Genomic DNA, 7,955 nt, shown 5'->3' with positions numbered 1-7,955 from the left:
TTTCCTGCAACTTCAGCTATTCACAATGGAATACTGCTACTACTAACCTACTAAAAGCATCCTACTGCACCTCGCAATGGGAAGCCCACCTAAAGCTGCTACACCATTGGTACCATTCACCAGTGGTTCTCAACCTCGTTCCTCAAGTATCCCCAACAGGCCATGTTTTGGGAATTTCACTTAGATAAAATATCTGTCCAAAATACCAAGCCATTGACTCTGATTTAAGGCACCTGTGCAAGATAAAGGAAAACCTGAAAACATGGCCTGTTGGGGGTACTTGAGGACTGAGGTTGAGAACCACTGCCATACACCTCTCTGGACATCCAAGTTTTAAAAAAAATGCCTCGTTGTCCTGTTGGAGAAATAGCAGTGACACAGGCTCCATTCTGCATATCTGGTGGCTATGTCCCAAACTGTTACCCTTTTTTTTTTTTTTACTTTTTTATTTATACATTTCTTCAACAACAAGAGCATCCGCTCATGACAGTCATCAATACATCACATTGGTGGTTATTTACAAAAGGCAAATCCACTTTGCACTACAAGTGCAAACTACAAGTGCAGAGGGCACTTACATAGTTACATAGTAGGCGAGGTTGAAAAAAGACACAAGTCCATCAAGTCCAACCTATGTGTGTGATTATTTGTCAGTATTACATTATCTATCCCTGTATGTTGCGTTCATTTAGGTGCTTATCTAATAGTTTCTTGAAACTATCGATGCTCCCCGCTGAGACCACCACCTGTGGAAGGGAATTCCACATCCTTGCATCCTCCTCTTACAGTAAAGAACCCTCTATGTAGTTTAAGGTTAAACCTCTTTTCTTCTAATTTTAATGAGTGGCCACGAGTCTTATTAAACTCTCTTCTGCGAAAAAGTTTTATTTCTATTGTAGGGTCACCAGTACGGTATTTGTATATTGAAATCATATCACCTCTTAAGCGTCTCTTCTCCAGAGAGAATAAGTTCAGTGCTCGCAACCTTTCCTCATAACTAAGATCCTCCAGACCCTTTATTAGCTTTGTTGCCCTTCTTTGTACTCGCTCCATTTCCAGTAATCCTTCCTGAGGACTGGTGCCCAGAACTGGACAGCATACTCTAGGTGCGGCCGGACTAGAGTCTTGTAGAGCGGGAGAATTGCCACCCAAATGCATTATTTTACATTTTTATACATTGAACCTCATCTGCCATGTAGTTGCCCACCCCATTAATTTGTTCAGATCTTTTTGCAAGGTTTCCACATCCTGCGGAGAAGTTATTGCCCTGCTTAGCTTAGTATCATCGCAAATACAGAGATTGAACTGTTTATCCCATCCTCCAGGTCATTTATGAACAAATTAAATAGGATTGGTCCCAGCACAGAACCCTGGGGAACCCCACTACCCACCCCTGACCATTCTGAGTACTCCCCATTTATCACCACCCTCTGAACATGCCCTTGTAGCCAGTTTTCAATCCATGTACTCACCCTATGGTCCATGCCAACGGACCTTATTTTGTACAGTAAACGTTTATGGGGAACTGTGTCAAATGCTTTTGCAAAATCCAGATACACCACGTCTACGGGCCTTCCTTTATCTAGATGGCAACTCACCTCCTCATAGAAGGTTAGTAGATTGGTTTGGCAAGAATGATTCTTCATGAATCCATGCTGATTACTGCTAATGATACCGTTCTCATTACTCAAATCTTGTATATAGTCCCTTATCATCCCCTCCAAGAGTTTACATACTATTGATGTTAGGCTAACTGGTCTGTAATTCCCAGGGATGTATTTTGGGCCCTTTTTAAATATTGGTGCTACATTGGCTTTTCTCCAATCAGCTGGTACCATTCCAGTCAATAGACTGTCTGTAAAAATTAGGAACAACGGTCTGGCAATCACTTGACTGAGTTCCCTAAGTACCCTCGGATGCAAGCCATCTGGTCCCGGTGATTTATTAATGTTAAGTTTCTCAAGTCTAATTTTAATTCTGTCCTCTGTTAACCATGGAGGTGCTTCCTGTGTTGTGTCAAGAGGATAAACACTGCAGTTTTGGTTACTGAAGCCCCCCGATTCAGTTGTGAAGACTGAGGAGAAGAATAAATTCAATACCTTCGCTATCTCCCCATCCTTTGTAACCAGATGTCCTTCCTCATTCTTTATGGGGCCCATGTGGTCAGTCCTCCCTTTTTTACTGTTTACATACTTAAAGAATTTCTTGGGATTTTTTTGCTCTCCTCCGCTATGTGTCTTTCATGTTCTATCTTAGCCGTTCTAATTGCACCCTTACATTTCTTAATTTCTTAAAATTTCAATGAAAGTGCACTTGGAAGTACAGTTGCTGTAAATCTGAGGGGTAGATCTGAAATGAGGGGAAGCTCTGCTGATTTTATTATCCAATCATGTACAAGCTAAAATGCTGTTTTTTATTTTCCTTGCATGTCCCCCTCAGATCTACAGTGACTGCACTTTGCACTTGTAGTTTGCACTTGTAGTGCAAAGAGGATTTGCCTTTTGTAAATAACCCCCATAGTTTCTTTTTGTCATACGTTATAGAAATACGTATATCCTAAGGTAATTAACAAGAGTATAAAGGTAACCAAATAGTTAACAAATTGATATCAAGTTCAAGATGGTCACGCCTACCCCAATTGGGTGCAAACTGTAGGCGTAGATCAGTTATCTCGCTGTTGCATACATTATGGAAGATGTAGTTTCTTCTTAAACTTTAATTTGAGGTAATTACTATAAAATTACAACTTACAGTTTTTGTATATAGTTAGAAGCTCTAGGGTGGTCCATCCAAATGTGCAAATTTTTTTTTTTAAAGTTAGACCTAGAGTAATTTTTGCATGCCAACATCAGCTCATATTGTGCTTGAATATTCAATCTAATAATAACATTGGATAAGTTTGGAACCTCAAAGGATTTCCATAAACTAGATATTAGACTTGTGCACAAAGGGAAATTTTGTTTAGTTTCAGTTCGTTGTCATTCGTAAAATACATAATTTTGCTCTGTTATATTCGTTATGTTACGTTAATTTGTTTTTGGATAATTCGTTATTATAATATTGAGTGTCGATATTCGTTATACTGAATCTCAAATTCATTCATTATATCCGCTATAATTTCTTTCATATTAGTTGAAATTCGATATTTATGTATGTATATTGATTTGTGATAATGATTTGTAGTTTGGAAAGTCGTTTGTTTATTGAATCTATTAACACACACAATGACAATATCTCTTCTCCTCTGCTCAAATACAATACAACACCCTTCTCACTCACTTCTCAGGAATGCACTTTGCCACTAATCCAACCTCCAGCACAAAATTAATCAGCTGATTGGACTGTAAGATTTACTTTGAGTTGACCTTTTGTTTCATTAGATCTTTAACAAACTACCGAATCACGTTGAATTCATTTGTTAGATTCTCTATAATTTCTTTCATATTAGTTGAAATTTGTTATTTATTTATTTGGACATTCAGATGCATCTGAGTGTCCGAAAGATGCAAAATTCGGCCGAATTTCGATTCATTACGAAACGAATTGTGCATGTCTCCTAGATATTGTAATTCTCGCTGCTATGAGTATATGGGCTACTATCGTTCTAAATATTAACCACTTGCCGACCGCCTCACGCCTATATATGTGAGCAGAATGGCACGGGCAGGCAAAATCACGTACCTGATACGTGATGCCTTCCCGCGGGCGGGGGGTCCGATCGGACCCCCCCCCGGTGCCAGCGGCGGTCGGCTTTTGTCTGGCAGCGATCAAAGATGAGGGGGAGGCCATCCGATCGTGGCCACCCCCTCGCGATCGCTTCCAGCCAATGAGAAACATCCTCTGCCTCTGTATAGTACACAGAGGCAGAGGATGTGATGTCATCTCTCCTCGGCTCGGGAGTTCCGTTCCAGCGCCGAGGGGAGAAGACATGTGAGTGAGTGCACTAACACTACACAACACATTAGAACATGCCAGGCACACTAAACACCCCGATCCCCCCCCGATCCCCCCCCAATCACCCCCCCCCTGTCACAAACTGACACCAAGCAGGTTTTTTTTTTTTTTTTTTTTTTTTTCCTGATTACTGCATTGGTGTCAGTTTGTGACAGTTAGAAGTGTTAGGACAGTGAGTATTACCCCCCTGTAGGTCTAGGGTACCCCCCTAACCCCCCCTAATAAAGTTTTAACCCCTTGATCACCCCCCATCACCAGTGTCACTAAGCAATCATTTTTCTGATGGCTGTATTAGTGTCACTGGTTCCGCTAGTTAGGGACGTAAATATTTAGGTTCGCCGTCAGCGTTTTATAGCGACAGGGACCCCCATATACTACCTAATAAATGTTTTAACCCCTTGATTGCCCCCTAGTTAACCCTTTCACCACTGATCACCGTATAAGTGTTACGGGTGACGCTGGTTAGTTCGTTTATTTTTTATAGTCAGGGCACCCGCCGTTTATTACCGAATAAAGGTTTAGCCCCCTGATCGCCCGGCGGTGATATGCGTCCCCCCAGGCAGCGTCAGATTAGCGCCAGTACCGCTAACACCCACGCACGCAGCATACGCCTCCCTTAGTGGTATAGTATCTGAACGGATCAATATCTGATCCGATCAGATCTATACTAGCGTCCCCAGCAGTTTAGGGTTCCCAAAAACGCAGTGTTAGCGGGATCAGCCCAGATACCTGCTAGCACCTGCGTTTTGCCCCTCCGCCCGGCCCAGCCCACCCAAGTGCAGTATCGATCGATCACTGTCACTTACAAAACACTAAACGCATAACTGCAGCATTCGCAGAGTCAGGCCTGATCCCTGCAATCGCTAACAGTTTTTTTGGTAGCATTTTGGTGAACTGGCAAGCGCCAGCGGCCTAGTACACCCCGGTCGTAGTCAAACCAGCACTGCAGTAACACTTGGTGACGTGGCGAGTCCCATAAGTGCAGTTCAAGCTGGTGAGGTGGCAATCACAAGTAGTGTCCCGCTGCCACCAAAAAGACAAACACAGGCCCGTCGTGCCCATAGTGCCCTTCCTGCTGCATTCGCCAATCCTAATTGGGAACCCACCGCTTCTGCAGCGCCCGTACTTCCCCCATTCACATCCCCAACCAAATGCAGTCGGCTGCATGAGAGGCATTTTTATGTCCTCCCGAGTACCCCTACCCAACGAACCCCCCCAAAAAAGATGTTATGTCTGCAGCAAGCGCGGATATAGACGTGACACCCACTATTATTGTCCCTTCTGTCCTGACAATCCTGGTCTTTGCATTGGTGAATGTTTTGAACGCTACCATGCACTAGTTGAGTATTAGCGTAGGGTACAGCATTGCACAGACTAGGACACACTTTCACAGGATCTCCCAAGATGCCATCGCATTTTGAGAGACCCAAACCTGGAACCGGTTACCGTTATAAAAGTTACAAGTTTGCAAAAAAAACACAAAAAAAAAATAGTTGTCGTCTTATTGTTCTCTCTCTCTCTATTCTCTCTCTATTGTTCTGCTCTTTTTTACTGTGTTCTATTCTGCAATGTTTTATTGTTGTTATGTTTTATCATGTTTGCTTTTCAGGTATGCAATTTTTTATACTTTACTGTTTACTGTGCTTTATTGTTAACCATTTTTTGTCTTCAGGTACGCCATTCACGACTTTGAGTGGTTATACCAGAATGATGCCTGCAGGTTTAGGTATCATCTTGGTATCATTCTTTTCAGCCAGCGGTCGGCTTTCATGTAAAAGCAATCCTAGCGGCTAATTAGCCTCTAGACTGCTTTTACAAGCAGTGGGAGGGAATGCCCCCCCCCCACTGTCTTCCGTGTTTTTCTCTGGCTCTCCTGTCTCAACAGGGAACCTGAGAAAGCAGCCGGTGATTCAGCCAGCTGACCATAGAGCTGATCAGAGACCAGAGTGGCTCCAAACATCTCTATGGCCTAAGAAACCGGAAGCTACGAGCATTTTATGACTTAGATTTCGCCGGATGTAAACAGCGCCATTGGGAAATTGGGGAAGCATTTTATCACACCGATCTTGGTGTGGTCAGATGCTTTGAGGGCAGAGGAGAGATCTAGGGTCTAATAGACCCCAATTTTTTCAAAAAAGAGTACCTGTCACTACCTATTGCTATCATAGGGGATATTTACATTCCCTGAGATAACAATAAAAATGATTAAAAAAAAAAAAAATGAAAGGAACAGTTTAAAAATAAGATAAAAAAGCAAAAAAATAATAAAGAAAAAAAAAAAAAAGCACCCCTGTCCCCCCTGCTCTCACGCTAAGTCGAACGCAAGCATCGGTCTGGCATCAAATGTAAACAGCAATTGCACCATGCATGTGAGGTATCACCGTGAAGGTCAGATCGAGGGCAGTAATTTTAGCAGTAGACCTCCTTTGTAAATCTAAAGTGGTAACCTGTAAAGGCTTTTAAAGGCTTTTAAAAATGTATTAATTTTGTTGCCACTGCACGTTTGTGCGCAATTTTAAAGCATGTCATGTTTGGTATCCATGTACTCGGCTTAAGATCATCTTTTTTATTCCATCAAACATTTGGGCAATATAGTTTGTTTTAGTGCATTAAAATTTAAAAAAGTGTGTTTTTTCCCCAAAAAATGCGTTTGAAAAATAGCTGCGCAAATACTGTGTGAAAAAAAAAATGAAACACCCACCATTTTAATCTGTAGGGCATTTGCTTTAAAAAAATATATAATGTTTGGTGGTTCAAAGTAATTTTCTTGCAAAAAAAAATAACTTTTTCATGTAAACAATAAGTGTCAGAAAGGGCTTTGTCTTCAAGTGGTTAGAAGAGTGGGTGATGTGTGACATAAGCTTCTAAAATGTTGTGCATAAAATGCCAGGATCGTTCAAAACCCCCCCAAATGACCCCATTTTGGAAAGTAGATACCCCAAGCTATTTGCTGAGAGGCATTTCGAGTCCATGGAATATTTTATATTGTGACACAAGTTGCGGGAAAGAGACACATTTTTTTTTTTTTTTTTTTTGCACAAAGTTGACACTAAATGATATATTGCTCAAACATGCCATGGGGATATGTGAAATTACACCCCAAAATACATTCTTCTGCTTCTCCTGAGTACGGGGATACCACATGTGTGAGACTTTTTGAGAGCCTAGCCGTGCACGGCCTCGAAAACCAAGCACCGCCTTCAGGCATTCTAAGGGCGTAAATTTTTGATTTCACTCTTCACTGCCTATCACAGTTTCGGAGGCCATGGAATGCTCAGGTGGCACAAACCCCCCCCCCAAATGACCCCATTTTGGAAAGTAGACACCCCAAGCTATTTTCTGAGAGGTATAGTGAATATTTTGCAGACCTCACTTTTTGTCACAAAGTTTTGAAAATTGAAAAAAGAAAAAAAAAAAAAATTTTCTGGTCTTTCTTCATTTTCAAAAACAAATGAGAGCTGCAAAATACTCACCATGCCTCTCAGCAAATAGCTTGGGGTGTCTACTTTCCAAAATGGGGTCATTTGGGGGGGTTTTGTGCCATCTTGGCATTTTATGGTCTTCAAAACTGTGATAGGTAGTGAGGAGTGAAATCAAAAATTTATGCCCTTAGAAATCCTGAAGGCGGTGCTTGGTTTTCGGGGTCCCGTGCACGGCTAGGCTCTCAAAAAGTCTCACACATGTGGTATCCCCGTACTCAGGAGAAGCAGAAGAATGTATTTTGGGGTGTAATTTCACATATCCCCATGGCATGTTTGAGCAATATATCATTTAGTGTCAACTTTGTGCAAAAAAAAAAATATACGCGACTAGGCTCCCAAAAAGTCCCACACATGTGGTATCCCCGTACTCAGGAGAAGCAGCTAAATGTATTTTGGGGTGCAATTCCACATATGCCTATGGCCTGTGTGAGCAATATATCATTTAGTGACAACTTTTTGTAAAAATTTTTTTTTTTTTTTTTTGTCATTATTCAATCACTTGGGACAAAAAAAAAAAAA

The sequence above is a fragment of the Aquarana catesbeiana genome, linkage group LG06 (genome assembly GCF_042186555.1).
Source record: "Aquarana catesbeiana isolate 2022-GZ linkage group LG06, ASM4218655v1, whole genome shotgun sequence".
Classification (NCBI taxonomy): Eukaryota; Metazoa; Chordata; class Amphibia; order Anura; family Ranidae; genus Aquarana; species Aquarana catesbeiana.
The sequence above is the reverse complement of the archived record's forward strand: the minus strand, read 5'-3'. Positions refer to the sequence as shown.